Raw genomic sequence first — 20386 nt, 5'->3', positions numbered from 1 at the left:
CGTCCTCTGTTAGAATATTGCTGCGCGGTGTGGGATCCTTACCAGGTGGGATTGACGGAGGACATCGAAAGGGTGCAAAAAAGGGCAGCTCGTTTTGTATTATCGCGTTATAGGGGAGAGAGTGTGGCAGATATGATACAAGAGTTGGGATGGAAGTCATTACAGCATAGAGGTTTTTCGTCGCGGCGAGACCTTTTTTACGAAATTTCAGTCACAAACTTTCTCTTCCGAATGCGAAAATATTTTGTTGAGCCCAACCTACATAGGTAGGAATGATCATCAAAATAAAATAAGAGAAATTAGAGCTCGAACAGAAAGGTTTAGGTGTTCGTTTTTCCCGCTCGCTGTTCGGGAGTGGAATAGTAGAGAGATAGTATGATTGTGGTTCGATGAACCCTCTGCCAAGCACTTAAATGTGAATTGCAGAGTAGTCATGTAGATGTAGATGTAGATAGTCCATACTGCTGCGAACGTCGCCGAACTGTTCGTGCAGATGGTTGTTGTCTTGCAAACGCCCCCATCTGATGACTCAGCGATCGAGCGTGGCTGCGCGATCCGTTACAGCCATGCGGATAAGATGCCTGTCATCTGGACGTGATATGAGGCTGTTGGGATCCAGCACGGCGTTCCGTATTACCCTCCTGAACCCACCAATTCCATATTCTGCCATCAGTCATTGGATCTCGAACAATGCGACCAGCAATTTCGCGATACGATAAATCCCGATCACGATAGGCTACAACCCGACCTTTATCAAAGTCGGAAACGTGATGGTACGCATTTCTCCTCCTTACACGAGGCATCACAACAACGGTTCACCAGGCAACTTCGGTCAGCTGCTGTTTGTGTATGAGAAATCGGTTGGCAACTATTCTCATGTCAGCACGTTGTAGGTGTCGCCACCGGCGCCAACCTTGTGTGAATGCTCTAAAAATCTAATCATCTGCATATCACAGCATCTTTTTCCTGTCGATTAAATTTCGCGTCTGTAGCACGTCATCTTTATGGTGTAGCAGTTTTAATGGCCAGTAGTGTAGATAGGTGACTATGCAGTAGCATCCATTCATCGTTTATTGTCAGACATATATACCAGAGTATACCAGACAGCGTCGTATACCGATGCAGTTAGGTTATCTACCTCCTTGTAGCACTTCTATCATAATACGGAATTTTCGGTTACGGTACGCCAGCTTTCACTCCGTGGATGAGAGTCATGGGTGTTCTCGCATTCGTATTATAAAGTTGGATATTGAAAGGTCTCTCCACAATGTTTTCCAGCATCCCTCCCTGCAATAGTATCGGCAAGGTAATTTGCAATTGACCAGAAATAGGAGGGTCCGTGTGTCAAGAAGGAGCGGCCGCTGTGGCCGAGCGGCTCCAGGTGCTTCAGTCCGGAACCACGCTGCCGCACCGGTCGCAGGTTCGAATCCTACCTCGGGTATGGATGCGTGTGATGTCCTTAGGTTAGATAGGTTTAAGTAGTTCTAAGTCTAGGGGACTGATGACCTCAGATGTTAAGTCCTATAGTACTTAGAGCCATTTGAACCATTTGAATCTCGTCAAGGAGCAGACTGTGCTGAGTCCACATCTGCTGTACAGTGAAGACTATTCCACACCAGTCTTAACTCACGGCACCCATTCAAGTCCTCATGATCTCTCTCCAGACGCATGCATGTCGAGAGGCTTAGCTTCTGTTACCGGTGTATAGTAGATATGAGGGCTCTGTGGTGACATACCAGACTGTTAAGAAGAAATGAATTATTTATGCACGATAACGCAATTTACATAATCAACTGTTCTATCGATTCTGAAGAATTTTTCTAGTGTCTGGGCTCTGTACCAAACTGAGCAGCAACAGAAATCAACTTTGTACTCCCTGTGGAAGACTACTACACGCTGACATGGAAGTTAAAAAAACATGTGGAACTGTTTCTAGACTTTGAGTTTCAATCAAGTGCAGCACTACATGGATCTGCAGGCAGGCTCTGTGACGTGATGGAGCAGCACACGGGGCTGTTCCCAGACTTCGAGTTTCCAATACACCTGTCATTTACACCACTCACTGAGCCTCGTGTAGCTACTGTTACCTTGGAAAATACTTTCATAATGAAATAATTTCATAAAACTTTTCATCCTCTATTTCATTTGCTCAGAGGCCTGAATTTCCAAAAACAGTAAAGGCTTTCGTTTTTAATATCTAACTGAGAAATCAAATACCAGTTTCCATAAATGTAAATTTAAAAATGCTTTAGTATTTATTAAATAATCATTAATCATTATTTTCAAAAACTTTTCACTGGCTGTTTTACCATCTTTGTGGTTAAATTTCCAAAAACGCTGAAACGTGTATTCTTTCATTTCTGACTGAGAAACCAAGTACCAGTGTCGTACTTCTAGCTTAAAAATGTCTTAAGAGCGACGTATTTTCAAAAAGCTTTTCATCCCTTATTTCATCATCTTAGGAGTGAAATTCCGGACAATACCATCTTAAACGATTCCCACAATATACGATACACACACTCCTCGAACTTCAGGTTTCCATCCTCAAGTCTTTAGTCGGGGCAGTGATGAGTGTATCGCTCTGGCCCTATTTAACATCCCTTAGAGGTCGAATTTCCCCAAACAATGTAATACGTTTTTTTTTCGCTTTTAACTGAGACGTTACATACCAATTTTCATAGATTTAGGTTTAAAACTGTTTCACAGTGAAATATTTTCGCAAAACATTTCACGACGTATCAGTCTGTAGCTGGCTGTATGTCTAAAAACAGTGAAACATTTATTTTTTTTATTTCTCACAGAGAAGCCAAATACAAATTTTCAGAGATTATCTTTAAAAATGCTTTCACAATGGAACAGATTCAGAAAATATTTCGGCCCCTGACTCTCCCTCCTAGGGGTTGAATTTCCGAAAACATTGAAACATGCATTTTATTATTTCTAACAAAGAAGCCAAATTCAAATTTTCATAGATTTAGCTTTAAAATTAAACCAAATACCAATTTTGGCAGATCTAGCTTGAAAACTGGGTGAATAGCGCCACTTTTCGAAAACCCTTGCATCCCCTTCTTAATCGACGACTACAGTACAAGACGAACACCCTCTGCAAATTTCAAGTTTCTGTCCTTCGTGGTCAGCGAGTGAGTCACTCAGTCGGGACATTGCCTTTTATATTAGAGATAATGACACGATCAAACACTAAAATGATATTGTCTTATGAATTCCACTTACCAAAAACATTTATACCTGGAAGTTAATGAGTAATTTTATTCAGAAAAGGAAGAAAGAAATTATCTAACGAAAATTTGTTGATCCATTCTAATTAGGTTTAATTTGAGTGAAAAGGAAATCTCAGGAATTTCATCATGCTACTGAGGTAATCTCAGAAACCTTCAGGAAGAGACAACTACAATTTTTCATAATTAATTATGATTGTCTGCCCGAAAGAATTCTCCTTCTCGTCTCATTCAAAGGTAACGATAATTTTCTGCTTGAAACTGAAAGATATCATCAGAAAATTGTAATCAAAGGGAACAGGATACAATATACAATGGTTCACAATGGAGAGAAGAACGGAAGAGAAACTGCAGCGAGAAATTAAATGATTTTGGGAATAACGATTAAAAAAAAGGGAAAAACACAATATTGTGGTAAGAGATATTTCCAGCCCATCGAACAGAACATATTTTTAGAATGCTCAGTGTTTACTCACTTTCCACATTCTATTACTCGTAGTACTCCATATAAAGTTAAGCTGCAGTCCGTGTTTTGTGGCTCGATCCGGGAATACTAATAGACGCCACGTTCTCATAAGCTTTTACTGTGGCTGGAGGGAATAAAAGGAAAACTGGTTGTACGCCCATTCTCACCGTTAAAAAGAATGATACACGCAGCTGGCAGTATGCTCTAGGATACTTTCATCCGGTTGTAAACTTTTAGCACTACTTTAAGAACATGAACAGTAGTGCGTAAGCTTTAATGCCAAATATTTTCACAACACAGATATTTTACTACAGTTAATTACACTTTCTGTGACCGTGTTTTCAGAGTGCATTTGAGCTCTAAAGCCTACCGCTTAATGTAGAGACAGTGGCAGAGGTGATAGGGAATAAGATAGCTAAGATACAGCCTATTGTGTGGCGGCAGATAACATCGGCCTCCCTGCTATCGAAATGGCTGCCTCCTTGGTGCGCTGCACAACCAAAGAAGGAGTCCCAGCTAGCTCTGTACATACAGAGACCGAGTTTCTCCTCTAATGCCACAGCGGAAAGATAAACACACGTCGAAGCGTTAACGACCCTCTGATTTACACGAGTAATATAGGCAAGGCGTTAAGGTACATAAAAGACCAGCCCCATTCAGACTTCACACTGTCCGTAACTAATGTACAATGACGTATTTACTGTACTCTCCTACAAAGGCCGTTAGTGTTTGCTTTGATAATGTGACACCTGAAGATTAGTTATCCGTAAAGTGAATTCAGGGATCCCGGTAATAGTACTGGTTGTCATCCTCAGCAGTATTAATCTTAACCTTAAATAACTACGCCAAGCATTTGTAGAAGCCGGACTGATAATGCAGTATAATACTTGAGATGTTGTTGTGGTCTTCAGTCCAGAGACTAGTTTGACGCAGCTCTCCATGCTACTCTATCCTGTGCAAGCTTCTTCATCTCCCAGTGCCTACTGCAGCCTACATCCTTCTGAATCTGCTCAGTGTATTCATCTCTTGGTCTCCCTCTACGATTTTTACCCTCCACTCTGCCCTCCATTACTAAATTGGTGATCCCTTGATGCCTCAGAACATGTCCTACCAACCGATCTCTTCTTCTAGTCAAGTTGTGCCACAAGCTCCTCTTCTCCCCAGTTCTATTCAATACTTCCTCATTACTTATGTGATCTACCCATCTAACCTTCAGCATTCTTCTGTAGCACAACATTTCTAAAGCTTTTATTCTCTTCTTGTCTAAACTATTTATCCTCCACGTTTCAGTCCCATACATGGCTACACTCTATACAAATACTTAAAAAACGACTCCCTGAAATTTAAATCTATACTCGATGTTAACGTATTTCTCATCTTCAGAAACATTTTCCTTGCCATTGCCAATCAACATTTTATATCCTCTCCACTTCGACCATCATCAGTTATTTTGCTCCTCAAATAGCAAAACTCCTTTACTACTTTAAGTGTCTCATTTCCTAATCTAATTCCCTCAGCATCACCCGACTTAATTCGACTACACTCCATTATCCTCGTTTTGCTTTTGTTGATGTTCATCTTATATCCTCCTTTCAAGACACTGTCCATTCCGTTCAGCTGCTCTTCCAGGTCCTTTGCTGTCTCTGACAGAATTACTCTGTCATCGGCGAACCTCAAAGCTTTTATTTCTTCTCCATGAATTTTAATTCCTACTCAGAATTTTTGTTTCGTTTTCTTTACTGATTGCTCAATATACAGATTGAATAACATCGGGGATAGGCTACAACCCAGTCTCTCTCCCTTCCTAACCATTGCTTCGCTTTCCTGCCCCTCGACTCTTATAACTGCCATCTGGTTTCTGTACTAATTGTAAATAGCCTTTCGCTCCCTGTATTTTACCCCTACCACCTTCAGAATTTGAAAGAGATTATTGAAGTCAACATTGTCAAAAGCTTTCTCCAAGTCTACAAATCCTAGAAACGTAGGTTTGCTTTTCCTGCATCTATTTTCTAAGATACGTCGTAGGGTCAGTATTGCCTCACGTGTTCCAACATTTCTACGGAATCAAAACTGATCTTCCCCGAGGTCGGCTTCTACCAGTTTTTCCATTCGTCTGCAAAGAATTCGTATCAGTCTTTTGCAGCCGTGCCTTATTAAAATGATAGTTCGATAATGTTTGAGATAATGGACTCATATTCGGGAACGATCGGCTTCACATTTACCTCCGAGAGGTGTCTTTCTAATTTTTTTATTTTTTTTTATTTTTTAAATCTGATACCTTTAGTGCGGTAACGGATGTGTCTCGTCCCATTCCAAATAAGCTTCTCCCCTCATCCACAATGACATCTCTAATGACGGGACGTTGCACCGGCTTTATATTTTAATTTTCTCTTGCTGACACCAAACAGGAACATCCTTCTCTTCTCCTAAGCACTTTCGAAACCTAAATTTCCATCCTTTCCTTCTTACTCTTTCTTGTGCAGCACATTAATTTTCTGTAAAGTGTGATCACTTAGTTACTCGAACTTAAGGATGCAACAAGGACTTCCGTCAGTATTCTACACCAGGTACGGTACGGAAATTTGTATTAACTGTACCAGGTGATTTTTGTTTTAAAAAACAAGGGTCAGTATAAAGATCAGCAAAAAATTTGTACAAGGGAATTGTTCTATCATACCAAGAGCGTTATTTTTGTTTTGTAACCACTACAAGTTCTGTCTTTGGGATACGGCTAAGCGTAATTCAAATTAAATACGTATTCCAAAATAAATGTCAGTCCCTACCTCTTAGACATACAACATATTTTCCAGAGCAACCATTACTTTAGAAACTGTAATAAAATGTCGAGAAATTTGGTTCAAAAATGGATCTGAGCACTCTGGGACTCAACTGCTGTGGTCATGAGTCCCCTAGAACTTAGAACTAATTAAACCTAACTAACCTAAGGACATCACGCACATCCATGCCCGAGGCAGGATTTGAACCTGCGGCCGTAGCAGTCGCACGGATCCGCACTGCGCGCCTAGAACCGAGAGACCACCGCGGCCGGCTGGAGAAATTTATTCATATATTTTACAATTCATATATTTTGCTCTGCGCATGCTTAATAAATACGAAAAATAATAACTTCAACAAATAATACACCCCTAAAATTCAGACCGACCGAGGTGGCGCAGTGGTTAGCACACTGGACTCGCATTGGGAAGGACGACGGTTCAGTCTCGCGTCCTGTTATCCTGATTTAGGTTTTCCGTGATTTCCCTAAATCGCTTCAGGTAAATTCCGCGACGGTTCCTTTGACAGGGCACGGCCGACTTCTTTCCCTGTCCTTCCCTAATCCAGTGAGATCGATGACCTCGCTGTTTTGTCTCTTCCCCAAAATAAATCAAAATCCTAAAAATTACTTAACTTCGGGTTATATGATTCTAAATAATGCTCGTGGAGAAACCAAACGACTAAACGAGTCTCAGATATTCTACTTAAACATTAGCCTACTTTAGTCATTTCCCAATCAGTGCACATTATGTTACTGTGGCAGCTGGAAAAATTTCCACCAATAACAATAAGCGGATGTCGAATTATAATCTTTCCTCAGCAGTACATACGTCATTGATTTAGCTGCTCTGTTTAATAGAAACCTGCTAAGCACATACTGTCAGAAAATCTAACAATACATATAAGCGTCTCTGAGGTTGGGTAGAAGGTATCCTCAGGATCAGTACAACCAATGAGGAGGACTCTCATTAAAGCCTTCTACAAAATCTTTTTGAGAGTCTTACCTTACGATACTCATCCAGAACTCAGTTGTCCAATCGTCAGCAGTTTTGCACAACAGCATGTTATCTGTACAAGTAGTAATACATTTTTGTGTGTGTTCCACTTCCTGTTAATATTTTCTTAAATCATACAGTCATCTGCGTCGAATTCCTTGGATGTTGTGGCCCCTAATTGAATTCCTCTAGTGCGAAAATGTAGTTAACAAATAACTGTCAATGACCAGGAAATGACGAAAGTAACAGGCATTGGGCATTTCTAAGAACCGTCGCGCGATTCAAGTGGAAAAACGTAATACAATCTAAATCGAGATGTGTGGACAAGATAACTTTCACGACACCTCACACAAGAACAACATTTCCTAAATTATGTTAATTACAGTAAGACAGTATTAAAATAACAGTATAACGTACTTTAGGTAGCCTGCAGAGGCAATCACAGCTTTGAGAAGAATGACAGTTCAGTTGTACTGGAGACGCCCCCGACTGCTGGAACAGTTGTTTTCCAAATAACTTATTTTCCATCTTAATCACAGGAATTTCAGAAGGAAATTATGACTCTGGTTTCGCCAGCGGTTAGAGTGAACCGTGAAATATGTGTTATGACCTGAATATAGTCGACGCCGCCTAAATAGTTAATTTCGTATTGAAATTGTTGTGATTGTGCTAGAAAACAATTTTCAAAACAAACAATAATAGACTGTTACGATAAACTGATTATATCACTGATATAGTTCAGGAAAATGGTGGTCCAATTTGAGGTTCTGTGAATCATTCCCAAGTTTAAACGTCCCATTTAACTTTGCAATATGTGACTTTCAAAAGAAAACTCATGCTTATGACCAAACAAATAATTTGAACCAGCTTTCTTTATTTATTTAATCTGACATGATTAGAAACCATCAGACCCCCTCCCCCTTTAACATCAGACCAGGGCTTCAAACATACAGTATCTTATTTACATCATAGTTAACGTAAGAAATAACAGTTTTAATATGACGAAGAATATTAAAATTATATCTGTCTCTCTAGAGACAATGTGAGTATATGACACTGACTATGAACTAATAAAGTAAATACCGGCAGTTGTTTACTACTGATGTTGCCACTAATAATGATTATTATAACAATAACAACAGCAATAATGATAGCGTTAGATATGAAAAGACTTTGTAGGTGTACAAAATAGGTTACTTCCGGTATAGCGAGTTCTGAAAAAAGGAAATTTAACGCGACTGCGCTAGCTAAGAAGGGAAGTGAGGAAGATCTGGTTAGAAAGAAGGGGTAAGGAGTGCGTATGGGGAAAATCGTTGTCACTATTGTTGCTCGTTAGGCACTTTATTAACTGTCTTCTGAAGCTGGAGATTTCACTTACAAAATAATAACATAAAAATTTATTCTGGAACCCGAATTCCTTGACTAGTTTACTTTTCGCTGATTTTAATCTTGTCATTCTCTCCCTACAAATGCTTTGTTCAGCTTAATAGCTCTACCGTTTCATTTCACTTTGTTTGTTATTTTAACGTAGTACATATTATAATGAAAGTAATTTTCTTAAGTAACAATATGTTGTTGTTGTTGTCTTCAGTCCTGAGACTGGTTTGATGCAGCTCTCCGTGCTACTCTATCCTGTGCAAGCTGCTTCATCTCCCAGTACCTACTGCAACCTACATCCTTCTGAATCTGCTTAGTGTACTCATCTCTCGGTCTCCCTCTACGATTTTTACCCTCCACGCTGCCCTCCAATGCTAAATTTGTGATCCCTTGATGCCTCAAAACAAAGTAACAATATACGTTTCATATATTTTTAGAGTTGAAACCACACTGCCGCCGATGAGCATCTCTCGAAAGTAATTTGGGGATAAAAACAAATTTTTTGGGATAAGGGTTTAAAAGTAGAAGCTTCGTATAGTATTTCCACTTTATTCCATACGCAAGATGTATACAATACAAATTCTGATTGTACTGATTACTGTGAGTTCATAAGAAATAGCATTAGAGAAACGGGGAGTTCAGCTCTACTAGCAGGATCTGAAACCGTACACTTTTAATGTGATGTGGCATACCATTAGTCAATGACAGCGTGACAACAAAGAGTCACATATAAATTCTTTGAAGTGGCTAATAATGACGTCACTGAGATAAAATAATAAAAATTTGTGCACCTTATATTAACAATTATTTCAACAATAGACTTTGTTATTTTCTGCCACAAACGCTTTCCCAGACAGTTGTAGTAGTTATGTTTGACGTTGCGCCGGTTACTGGAGGGATCTGATGGTTATATTTTTCTTGTAGAACCAAGTTTGTCAAGATCGCCGGGACATCAGAACTTCATGTGTGTTTTAATTGTGTGTTATTTTATTTGTTACATGCTGATGTTCCCTGCCACGTTTTATTTGAAGCAACATCACTATGAGACTTTCATTATTGTACAAAGCAAGTACATCTAATAGTGTTACATGATCCTATGATGACTGGAAGAGGAGGTAGAAGAAGATGAAATGAGCGATATGATATTGCGTGAAGAGTTTGACAGAGCACTTTGCTGCCTTTGTCAGGAGGTAAGATGACAATCTCAGAGCGCTCTCTTAGGTCAAGAATGACCATCCTCTCTCTACTGGTAATGTTTGTCTTCGTAGGTCGATGACACGTCCGTCACCTGGCCCCATGGTAGGGACAATCTCCTGGATTTCCTTACACACCTGAACTCCATACATCCAAACATCATATTCACTATGGAGACCGAAGCAGGAGTAAGATTACCATTCCTGGAAGTTATGGTCAAGAGAAGAGCTGATGGTACCCTGAGCCACGGTGTGTACAGGAAGAAAGCACACACTGACGTGTACCTGCATGCAGGCAGCTGCCACCACCCTTCTCAGAGGAATGGAGTACTACAAACACCAGTACACAGGGCGCGCAGCATCTCAGACACAGGAATTGGAACACCTCAAAACAGTGTTCCGAAAAAACGAGTACCCGGAATGGCAGACTAGACGCATTCTCCGTCCCACCGCCACAGCACAGCCTGTGGAGATGGATGAAGTCACGAAAGAAGAGGTAGCGACTGCCTACATTCGGTTCAATGACGCACTATCGGGGAAAATCGGCCATATATTACAGAAACATCAAGTTAAAACCGTCTTTTGCCCGCCCAATAAAACGCGAGCATTACTGGGAAGAGTTAAAGATGACCTCGGTTTGAAGAAGGCTGGCATATACCAAATTCCCTGTTAGTGTGGGAAGACTTATATCGGACAAACAGTACGCACCATCGAAGATCGTTGCCGAGAACATCAAAGGCACACTCGACTGAAATATCCAAATAAGTCGGCGGTAGCGGAACACTGTTTGTCCGAGAAACACGAGGTGGGTTATGACCGTACCAAGATCCTGGCTCAGACATCTAAATATTGGGACAGCGTTATAAGGGAGGCTATCGAAATTCGCGCCAGGAAAGATATTATCAACCGAGATTGCGGCTACAATCTCAGCAAGGCTTGGGACCCGGTATTGAATGTAATTAAGAAGGCTCTCAGCATTGGCGACCAGGGCGGACGTAGCAAGCTCATCGCCGCTACGACAGATTCCGACGCCCACGTATTCGCGACCGCCGGCGCGAGGGCGCGGACGGCGAAGAGAGCGGCCTGCGGGGGGAGGGGATTTAAATCGGCCGCCCGCCCTCAGGAGCTCAGTTACGAGTCACGGACGCGGTGACACAGTCGCTGAGATGTGCAGCCGTGAGAAGGACGTACCTGCGCTTGCTAGCGACGCCAAGGGTGTGGCAGATCGCCGTCCGGCCGCGCTTGCACCGTCAGTGGCCCCATCTGGCCCCCCCACTTATGACGACCAGTGGTATGGCTATGGGTTTGATGGACACAGCTCCGGAAACTTTGAAGACAGTGCTGTCTGTTCCGCTCCCCGATTCTGAAGATGAGAGCTCCACCGCACCTCAGCCACGCGGACGAAGTGGGAAACAGAAGAGGAGGGCAACAGCCGCGACGTCCGCTGTTCGCAGCTCGCCGATCGAGAAGAGGGCCAAGCAAGATTTCGCCCCCGTCGCCGATGGTTTCGTCCCGGCCCGGCGCACTGCAAGACGATTGCAGGCATCGACGACGCTTCCAACTGCCGTCGCCAACTCATTCGACGCGCTCGCTGACGCGCCGGACCAGCTGCCGCGCGATCCTGCGCCGAAGAAAGACTCCCATCTTCGCCCGGTGGTCCTCCAGTTTCGGCCGCCCTATGGGGAACTGCAGAAGTTGTTACGCAGCTGGACAACGGCCGTGTACACCGTGAAGCCTGCCGGGCGTGACCTGTACAGGGTCACACTCCGCACTGCTGCCGAGTGTCGCCGGGTCACTCAGGAGGAGTCTGAACGTGGTATCCCGTTCTATACCCACGCTTCCGCTACTGACAAGGTCTTGACGATTGTCATCCGTCACCTCCCGTTCAATATGGAAGCCGATCACCTGCATCGTGAACTCGCTGACCTGGGCTTCTACGTCCGGGCGGTCGTGAAGATGAAGTCGCCTAAATCGGGCGACGATATGCCGCTCTTCCTGATCGTCTGCTCCGACACCGTGGAGAACCGCAAACTATACCAACTGACGCGGGTCGCCGACGTTCCGGTTCGAAGATCTTCGCTCCCGGAGAGGCCCTGTGCAGTGCTTTCGCTGCCAGGGGATGAATCACGTCGCGCGCCACTGCTCTATGCCGGACAGACGTGTTAAGTGCGCCGGCAGCCACGCAGGACGTGCGTGCCCCCGTCCGCCCACCGAGAAGCCGACATGTGCTCACGTCGCCAGTTATCATGGGTGTGAGGTGTGGAAGCCGCCAACGGGCCAAACACCAGCGCCACGTCCGAAGAAGCCTGCAACGAGACGGCCCTGCGTCTCTTTCGCGGCAGCAACGTCAGGGGCGCCCTCCGCAGCCCGGGCTGCGTCGGCTGCTCCTGCTCCTGCCGACACCTGAGGCTCCTGCGCCTCCACCACAGCTGCTAGTGGCGGACCCGGGTACTGCCTCTCCCGGGCCGTCGGCCAGACCGCGCTCCGCCAATCGCCGGCGCGGGGGTCAGCGCCCCGTGGGTACCCAGCGCTCAGCACCGTCAGTCGAGCAGCCCCAGGTGTCCTCTCACAGCGAGTCAGCCACGCCTCCCCCTTCCAGCGACAGGGCCGCGCCGGCTGCCTCCACCGCTGACCTGGCCAACCTCGTCGCGCAGGTCATTGCCCTGGTGACCAGTGCTACGAAGTTGATTGAAGTCCTGTCGCAACAACTCTCCGCTGCAGTGCCGATCGCCTCTCCGGCCCCGACCGCTGTCAACACTCACCAGCTGAACCATGGGCAGCGTTAGAGGGCTCACGGTCGTCGCGTGGAATGCCAACAGCGTCCTCACTCAAGCTGGCTTTCTTCGAGATGAAGCCGTCGACGTTTGCCTTATCAACGAAACACACCTAAAGCCTGGGGTCGACGTCAGGTCGGCAAACTACTCCAGCTATCGCACCGATCGATTGACGGCGGGTGGTGGCACAGCCGTTTACGTCCGCAATGGCATTCGTCATCACGTGATACAACTTCCACCACTGGCAACGCTGGAGGCCACTTGTGTCGTTGTTCACACCTCGGCGGGCGCCATCACGTTGGTCGCTGCCTATCGACCGCCGTCTCGTTCACTGTACCCTGCTGACATAGATGCTCTGCTCTCCTTGAGGGGGCAGGTGGCCGTCGCCGGGGACTTCAATAAGTAACCATGTCTCCAGGAACTCCAGGATCACCAATGCCGCTGGCCGCTGCCTGCTCCGGGTAGCGGTACGTCACCACGCGCTTGTGGTGGGGCCGTACGACCCGACAAACGTCGCTGCCCGTGGCCTCCCGGATATAATCGTCATCGCGGTCGTCAAAGGCATCCCTCATCAGATCACCGCCACGACGAGGACTGCCCTGTCTTCTGATCATGTCCCAGTGGTGTTTCATATCGACCTAGACGCCCTCCAACAGCCCAGGAGGGGCATCTCACTTGCTGGCATCGACCGGGGCAGGTTTCAAGCAGCCGTAACGGACTCACTCGCCGCCGCGCCGCCCCCTGCGGAAGCTGGAGCGGACGCAGCACTTCTGCATTTTGCGGTAACCACGATCGACGCTGCCAACATAGCAACGCCGCCCCGACCTCGCACTGAATACTCCCGCCAGCTGCCGCCGGACATCCTTGTGGCCATCACTGAGAAGAACCGGGCCTACCGGGAGTGGCAGCGGACAAGAAATGCCAACACCAAGCGCCTCCTCAACAGGATGCGTCGGGACATCCGGATCGCCATTAACCATCGCAATCGCGACTGGAATAACAAGGTCGCCACCCTCTGTCTTGACGACGGCACGGCCTGGTAGACGACGAAGCGTTTCCTACGCCGCACGCAACGTATCCCTCCGCTGCTGGTCAATGGTGAGGCTGTCTGCGAACCAGCTGCGAAAGCTGATGCCCTCGCAGACGTCTTTGAGGCTGCGTTTACGCCGATCGAAGACCTGACCGACGCTGTCCACGACGACCTGGTTGCTGACCGGCTCCCACGCTACTTGGAGGCACGCGACGACGATGACGTCATTGAAGAGACGACGGCGGAGGAGGTGTCGTCCATCCTGCGTGCCCTGAACCCCAGGAAAGCTGCGGGCCCAGACGAGGTTTCCAACGCCCTACTCCAGAAGTTGCCGCCGGTGGCTGTCACTCATCTCGCCGCCGTCTTTAATGTAATCCTCCGGTCCTGCAGTTTTCCTCAGTCCTGGAAGCATGCAGAGATCGTGGCGATTCCGAAGATGGGGAAGGATCTGAGTCCACCAGCGAACTACAGTCCTATTAGTTTACTGCCGGCCGTCTCCAAGGTCTTTGAAAGGGTGTACATCAGGCGGCTGCAGCGCCACGTTGACGAGGAAGGACTCCTGTGCGAAGAGCAGTTCGGCTTTCGCAGGGGCCACTCTGCCGTTCACCAACTCCTTCGGCTAGTGGAAGATGCGTTCGTCTCCCTGGAGCAGCGCGAGTTCTTCGGCGCGGTGTTCCTGGACGTGTCGCGTGCTTTCGACAGTGTGTGGCACCGGGGCCTCTTGTTCAAACTTTTCGAACTTGGGGTCCCGACGTCGCACGTGCGTCTCATCCGTTCCTATCTTGCCGACAGGACCTTCCATGTGCGGGCCGCGCATGGCTTGTCCTCCGTCCGCCGTATCAACGCCGGTGTGCCGCAGGGCTCGGTGTTGGGGCCACTCCTGTACTCGCTGTACACTTCTGACTAGCCGAAGATCGACCGTGTGCGGCTCGCCCTGTACGCGGATGATACGGCTCTATGTACGAGGAGCCTCAATGCCGCCGTCATGCGCCGCCGTCTGCAGCTCGCCGTTGACACCCTGGCAGCCTGGGCCGTCAAGTGGCGTCTACAATTCAGTGGGGCCAAGACGCAGTTCCTGATCGTCACCAGGCGACTCGTTCCTGCGGGTCTGCAACCGCTCACCGTCGGTGGCAGCCCTGTCCCGTGGTGTCCAACGGCACATTACCTCGGCGTCACCATCTACCGCCGACTGACGTGGGCTCAGCACATCCGCAAAGTGAAGACCAAAGTGCGGAACAGGCTCCGCATCCTGTACCCGGTGCTAAAGCCCGGCTTCCAACTACCGCCGCGGCTGGGCATCTCCCTGTACAAGGCGCTGGTCCACCCTGTACTCCAATACGCCGCTGTCGTCTGGGGGAACGACGCCGACACGAACCTGAAGAAGCTGGAGACACTGCAGAATCGCCTCCTTCGGCTGGCCTTGCATCTGCCTTACGATTTCCCCACCGCTCATCTTCACGACATCGCGGAAGTACCTCTGCTCCGTGACCTCTTCCAGGCGATCACCCGCTCCTTTTACGAACGTGCTGGCTGGTCACACAACGCCCAAATCCGGACGCTGGGCCGCAAACTGCCGCTCAGTGTCGCCACCCACTGGCCACACCTGCTCGCTGCCAACCTAGCACTGCAGAACTGTGCTGAGTAGACACTCAAGAAGACAATCCATATGTGAAGACGCATTACATTGGCATGCATGGGAGGCAAAGAAATAACTGCTGCGAACTCCATCACACATCGGAGGACAAGTTATCTCCGTGCAGATCCACAAGAGACCGAACCCATTCCCCCTGAGCAGCCATAGCGTACGGATCTCCGTGCCGGCACGTTCACAGGAGCTCAGTCCGTCAGTTCACCTGATGATGGCGACATGTTTGATCGCCGAAATATTGTGCCCTTTGGACACTGTTGACCGGCAGTACACACGTGGATATTTTGATTATTAACGACCTTGGTAACAATGTATGACTTTAATTACGTTTAAAAACAGTATAATTGTATTTTACAACAACAATGGGACCATAATATTGCTAATATTACCTTAACGAACATAGTTCACAATATTTATCTGCAACCATACTAATTGTATTGCAGAGTTTTAAAATTATTAGAAATTAATCTTACTGGAGATACTAAGTACCAATGAATATGTTAAGAGAAAGACCAATGATAAAATATGACCATATATAGTACCTAATCCTACTTACAAGCATTACAAACTACTGTCTTTATTGCTTTATATGTACACGGCTCACAAACATATCTCTTGCATTTACTGCACACTTCATTTGTCTTGTTTCTGCATTTCCTCGTTTGGCATAGCTTTCTTCATCATCATCGTCCTTTTCTTCCTTTTCTTTTACATCTCTTGGCATCCTTTCCTGATGTCTGGTTTCCATATAGGCTCTACGTGATTCTTCTGCTAGATTTAGGATGAAATTCCTCCTCCTTATTTTGATCGCTGTCACTAGCTTGAAAATAATCCATGCGTTGATGCCTGCTAAATCAAGGATATTGTGAAATAAGTGTACAAGCCATCGACGAGTACCAGAGCGGACAGAATATTTCCTCGTCATCTGGTCCAAGACATCTCCCAGCAAATTTTGTGCTATTGTAGAAGCTCACTGTTTCGGGATGGTGTTTCGAATTATATCGTATTTCAACATCTGTGTGCATGGTGCTATACAGAAGAACATTTTTGTTCTTTTTCCCGTGGTAAACAGTCAGAGTACCACCTTCCCTTTTCAAGAGAACAGACGTATAAAGAGGAGTTTTTATTTTTTTTATAGTGTTCGGAATTTCTTTTCTAGCACGGTTGATAGTGCCGACAAAACTAGTTTTCACTTTTCCCAGTCTCTCCCCAAGTGTGACCGTAGTGAAAAAATTATCGGTAGTCACATTTCACCCCTTATTGCGATATGGAGCTCCCAACTTCATTACTACTTGTTCTGGAAGTTTCCCAATAGGTGCCCTCTGTTCGTTCTTTCCTATATAAGGGAACCCATTAGAAAGATATTTTGTTTCTACATCCTCTAGAAGCCAGAATTTGATTCCATATTTATCAGGCTTATTCGGCGTATATTGCAAATAGGGACACCTGGTTCTGCTGGGGAAAAGTTGTTCGTCCACAGTGACATTTGATCCAGGTATGTAATTCAGCTGTCAGTTTTCTATAAAATGGTTCCAAGCAGTTGATATAAGTGCAAATTTGTCACTTTTCAAAGGTTCCGACTGTGTATTTTTTTCTTCAAAACGCAGATATTTCAAAATTTCTCGAAACCTGTTTCTACTCACTGTGTCAGTGAAAAATGGGGCTCCCCACTTTTTCGACCACAACTCATCTACTTCAATACATCTGGCACCTAGTGCACCACGCACATATAATAAAGCAACAAATGCATCTAATTCTTCTAAATGCAAACTCCATGAATCATTTCCAAGAAGCCGTCCTGCCTCTGTTTCTGTGCATTTTTTTATGTATTTCAAGATTGATTGATCAACTAAAAGGCGCCAGTAGTGTATATGGAAACCGATTTCATTGCAGAACGAACAGTATAGTTAAATTTGGGTTCTCTCTTCTAATCACTAAAAAAATCGAGCGAGAGAGCGAAAAGTGGTGGCCATCGATGCTGCTGTCTTACGTAGCAGTGGGATTTTCACGATAGCTGGCAACGTACGTGGCCGCATAGTTCAATACATTTTTAGTCCAGAGCGGTAATCTCAGTCAGGTGTCACTCGCATTCCTTTGAAAATAATACTGTATCTCATTATACCGAGTTCCCTAACATTACTGCTGAGCAATTCTTGGTGCAATTTGAGTCAAGTCAGTGGTTTGTTGAGTACGAGGTCCATATGCAGGCATGCCGCGACTGGAAGGACAGCGAAACTGCATGCTGGCTGGCACTGGCCACAGACATGGTCGGGTTGTGGTCGCTTGTCGTTGCTGGGCCCTACACAAAACCACAGTATCTCGAGATATCGTATATGGGTGAGCTGTTAAATGAATTGATGACTTTGGTAGACTATGACATCAGGATGAAAACAGTGTGACATTCAGAAGTTTGGGTTGGTCCGGGGAGTGTGCACGGATAACCAAAGGGTTTGAGGTGACCTCTCGCGATAAGTGGTTCGAGTCCCGGTCCAGCACAATTTTACATATGGAACTATTGGACAGTACATCTGTGCCTAATACAGCCGATGTCAAGTAATTCGCAGTTAACGAATGAAGTTCGAACTACTTCGTACAGATCGGATCGTCAGTAGCAACCGTTCTTTCAGATATGCATGTAAGTAATGAAATGAGCTTTCAATTGCAGGAGGAAGGTATCTAGCAAGACGTGGAACCCTACGGGATCCTTTATATTTTTCATATCTGCTTGTTAACTGCTAGTTTCATCGTGGTCTTCTAAGCTAAGCGACAACAGTTGTCGATTCACAAAACGCTCCCAGCGATCTTCCTGTCATCTTAATTAATCATTCTCATTTGACAAATACTAATCTTGTTACGTAATTTTCGAATGAAACACTTCTTTTTTTGAAGAATTAAACAGTATAATGTCTCCTCTCTCTCACTCTCTCTCTTCTCTCTCTCTCTCTCTCTCTCTCTCTCTCTCTCTCTCTCTCTCTCTCTCCTCAAGAACAGATACTGACGGGAACAAGATCCCAACAGCAGAAGGAGCTGTGTGTGATGAAACATGGTAGGCAAAATTTTGTACATGGCTGCACGTTTAGAGACCGTGAATAACTACACCTGAAAGAGAAACAACCCTCGGTCACTATATTTTTAGCAAATTAACCTGGTTTCAACACTGCTAGGCGTGTCCTCTTCAGAATTTAAAACAAAGAATGATCTATATTCTATAACATGTTCACAGAGTAATGACTAAAAACGTGTGATAGGGTATAAGTACGGAATCATCATAAAAGACTGACAGTACTTATATGTCATTTATAAAATGATAAATGTGCCAAAATGGCATTAGTCACAAAGATATTTTAGATAAAGAAAACTGAGATGGCGAGCCACTAAGGGCTGCTCGTTACTTGCGTGGTGCAGGGTGCAAAACGCTTAAAAATATAAAGACTGAGGGCTGTTTCTCTTTCAATTGAAACATCTGAAAGATGATATGTATTCAACTTTGGTCCAGTCGCTTGTAAGTTGCGCTAGCAGAGCTACTATTAGGATGAAAATCAGGTTTCCCTTAAATAGGCGCTTTAACGGTCATGGGCGTCAGTTACGTTTAAGATTGGACCCTATGAGTTGATGTTAGTCAAGAATGCTTGTAAGATGACGATGACACCATTATCGACACCTGATTGAGTTCGAATGATGTCGTATAATAGGGCTGCGAGAAGATAGACGTTCCTTCTGCGATATTACAGAAGATTTGCCAGGAACATAGCCACAGTATACGAATGCAGGCAGCCGTGGTCACGGAGAAGGTACTGTCGCAAGATGGCCGGGCAGCGGACGACCATGTGGCTAGGGTGGCCATACGTCCCGATTCATCGGGATTGTCCCGTCTTTTGAGGCTCAAAAACTTCTCCCAACTTTTTTTTTTCAAACAGTCAATTTGTCCCGATTTTCAAAGATTATTTTCATACATTTACAAAGTGCTTAAAATATTTTCTGAGTCGATTTTATAAACTATCAATTGAAACTGACATTCCGTACGTTGGTACCTCCTGATAATGTACAGCTTAAGCACTATAATTGTTGCGTACTCTTATTTTCTTTGCTTTTGCTTGCCATTGTTGTCAGTACTCATTGTTAGTTTCGTGAAGTGCTAGGACGTCGTGGCGATGCCGAAACGAAAATCAAAATTTTCGGAAGAGCTTCAGAGGAAATTTATTTGCTTCACTGCTACAGACAATGACTGTTCAGCAAAATGTAACTTATGTAACTGTACTGTATCCGTGTCTCATGGTGGTGCTGGAGATCTCATGCATCATATGGAATCAGAGAAACATAGGAAGAATCTTCGATCCGCAGGTTCCTCGCAAAAAATGACGAGACATTTTGTAACTTCAAATACACAGGAACAGAAAAACGTAGCTGCAGCAGAGGAATCCTGTCATTACATGTTGTTAAACACCACCAAAGCTATCGTTCTAATGACTGCATTGTTGAACTAAACAAACAAATTTTTCCTGATTCTAAGATTGCAGAAAATGTTTCCTGTGTGGAAGAACAAAGTGTGAAGCAATTATCAACAATGTTATAGCTCCCCTTTCCCATAAACAGCTAATAGCTGCTGTAAACAGTGCAAAATACCTTTCAATATCTACTGATGCTAGCAATCATGGGCATCAGAAAATTTTTCCTGTATAGTTCAGTATTTTTCTGTAAGTGAGGGTGTACTGCAGACGAAATTGCTTGATCTTGATGAACTGCAAAACGAAAAGTCCGAAAAAATTTCCAATTATCTTTCTCACGTTATACAGTCATTCAGTGTCATCTCGAAGTGTGTTGCATTTGGTGCGGACAATACTAACTGTAATTATAGGGTGGTTGATGAAGAAGGAGGGTAATAATGTTTTCAC

The sequence above is a fragment of the Schistocerca gregaria genome, chromosome 2, assembly GCF_023897955.1.
Source record: "Schistocerca gregaria isolate iqSchGreg1 chromosome 2, iqSchGreg1.2, whole genome shotgun sequence".
In the NCBI taxonomy this organism is placed as follows: domain Eukaryota; kingdom Metazoa; phylum Arthropoda; class Insecta; order Orthoptera; family Acrididae; genus Schistocerca; species Schistocerca gregaria.
The sequence above is the reverse complement of the archived record's forward strand: the minus strand, read 5'-3'. Positions refer to the sequence as shown.